This window comes from Alosa pseudoharengus, unplaced genomic scaffold, assembly GCF_046254945.1.
Source record: "Alosa pseudoharengus isolate Yale_2024_CS ecotype anadromous, Long Island Sound unplaced genomic scaffold, YU_APseudo_1.1 YU_APseudo_1.1_scf_20, whole genome shotgun sequence".
Lineage (NCBI taxonomy): Eukaryota > Metazoa > Chordata > Actinopteri > Clupeiformes > Clupeidae > Alosa > Alosa pseudoharengus.
In genome coordinates, this window is record NW_027468664.1 from 17,845,391 (window position 1) to 17,847,890 (window position 2,500).

Genomic DNA, 2,500 nt, shown 5'->3' on the forward strand with positions numbered 1-2,500 from the left:
GAATGATAATGTCAGTACTTGCCTGTAAAAGATAAAAAGGTATTCTTGTCTGTAAGGCAAAAAGTTCTTGCCTTGCGTTATTCCCAGATGTCAGATAAGACAGACGTGAACATGGGATGGGGAGGTGAACCATTGAGACCTGCAGCAGCACCTCTGGACAACCGCCACACTGTGTGTGTGTGTGTGTGTGTTTGTGGGGTGTGTGAGTGTGTGTGTGTTTGAGCGGGAGAGAAAGTGTGTGCGTGCGCGTGTGTGCGTGTGCGTGTGTGTGTGTGGGTGTGCGTGCGCCTGAGGTGTTCGTGGGCCAACATCAACAGTCCTTAATCAGCCCAGTATGAGTGCAATCACTCTCACCATGGGCTTACATCATGTGCATCAGGGCTGAGGAGACTGAGGACAAACATGCGTTTGGGTGGGTGTGTCTGTGCAGCGCGAGCCAAAGAGACTAATGGGCTTCCTCATAAAAAAGGCAGTGTGTGTGTGTGTGTGTGTGCGTGTGTGTGTGTGCGTGTGCGTGTGCGTGTGTGTGTGTGTGTGTGTGTGTTTGTGTGCCCCATTATCATGCATGAATCCATAGCTGTCCATAAACTATGTGAAACATGTATTGAACCGTTCTTCCCATGTCATACGTAGGTGTGTGAGAGTGAGTATATGCATGTGTGTGTGTGTATGTGTGTGAGAAAGAGAGAGAGAGAGAAATAGAAAGAGAGTGTGTGTGAGTGTATGAATTCTAACAACAATCTTTTAATCTATTCAATCTATTTGGGAAGTGCTTCCCCAACCCTATTTGGGAAGTGCTTCCCCAACCCTAGACGCCCCTGTGGATACATTAGTATTCTATTAATCAACTGCGTCATGACAACGCAACGACCCCTGCCAAAGCCCGCATTAATCCTCGACGCTTTGAAGTGCAGATCTGAAAGGAGGAGGAACCACATTAAAGCTGTTTTAAGTGGCATCATTAAAGGATAGAAGAGCTTTTCCACTTAGCTTTAACAGCTCGGGATGAGGCTGATGAGGGATCCTGCTTTGCATGTCTCTCTAGCAATGCTAATGAGTTTTGCAGTTGCTCCATGCACCAACGCTAATGCTAGCACTTACAGGTAAGGTTAGCAATGCTAAGCGATTTCTAGCACGTAGGCTAACGGTTTTGGTAAGATTCAGCTAATATCTCCTCACGATTCGCTAGCTCTCCATTCTCTGAGGACACTGTAAAAAAAAACTGGCCTTCTTACACAGTCCTGGCTTCGTGAACGGGAAAAAAACAGTGAGGGCAGCCTGCCTCTCAGACAATAACAAAACACTGTGGAGTTTCTAAAGCAGCACTGAGGTGAGGGGTGAGCTACCTCTCTGGTGTGTTACAGTATGTTTGGTTTTTGGTTCAAATATAGCCTAATGTAGTTTGATTTGGACAAAGGCATCTGCTAAGAAACATAAACATAAGCATAAACCAAAGTGACGGTCACTCAGCATCACTTAACCTACCTTTAACACAACTTTACCGTAAAAAGCTCCACTATGTCTGTGAAAATACAGTATTGTAATGGTCACACTTCACTTGGATAGACTGCCCACAGACTATCTCAGATTGTCAACACACTGCCTGTTCATTCTCTGTTAGCTACAATGCAGCCTATGGATCAGGTTTAGGTTAGGGGATTTGGTGGAGATGATGTTCAGTAATTGTTCAACAACAATTTTACATACAGTACAGGAATTGAACCTTAACAGATGATTGGTCTCTGTGGGCGGACTATCCAAGTAAGGAGTTACCGTTTAATATGCCAGATATAATGTAAAACCAACTGATTCTAGTGACATATAAAGACCATGACTAATATCTATCACCTGCCACATCTAGAGATTAGATGTGAGATTGGTGCCACATAGGCAGGTTAGAATGTGTTACGGTGCCTACAGAACTCTTAGTTGATCTTTTCTGTAGTGATTAAATGAGTATCACAGCACTCTGCTGCTCCTCCACTGAATGAGGGAAGATTGTTGTGGCTGGGCTGACCATAACCAAAACATGACGAGTGAACACACACCTGCTACACTCCAACACTCTGTTTACACACAGACACAGACACACACACACACACACACACACACACATACATTCGCACACACACACACATACGCACACACACACACGCACACACATACACACACACACACACACATGCACACACACACACACACACACACACACACACACACACACACACGCGCACACACAAACAGCTCCTCCTCTGAGCCAAAGCTACTCCAGGCAGGCACAACCTCACGCTGCTGAATCAGTCCAAACATGCTAACCCTCCAGCATTAGCTCCTTCACACTGCTTATAGAAACAAGCTGAAGCCATCAGACAGACACACAGAGCTGTCCTAAGTATCATCACCTGAAGAGTTATACGTCTTTGGTGCCAGGCTGAGACCATATCTGATCAACAGAAAAAGTTCAGGTGGCAATACTGTCCATGGGACAGCATTGCTGAAA

At 45.4% G+C, this 2,500-nt stretch overlaps 1 protein-coding gene across 1 annotated transcript in view; it reads right to left on the minus strand.

Moving 5' to 3' along the window:
* dock9b (dedicator of cytokinesis 9b) overlaps nucleotides 1-2,500 on the minus strand; it is a 75,026-nt gene that overhangs the window by 71,959 nt on the left and 567 nt on the right. The gene's annotated exons all lie outside the window — the stretch shown is intronic.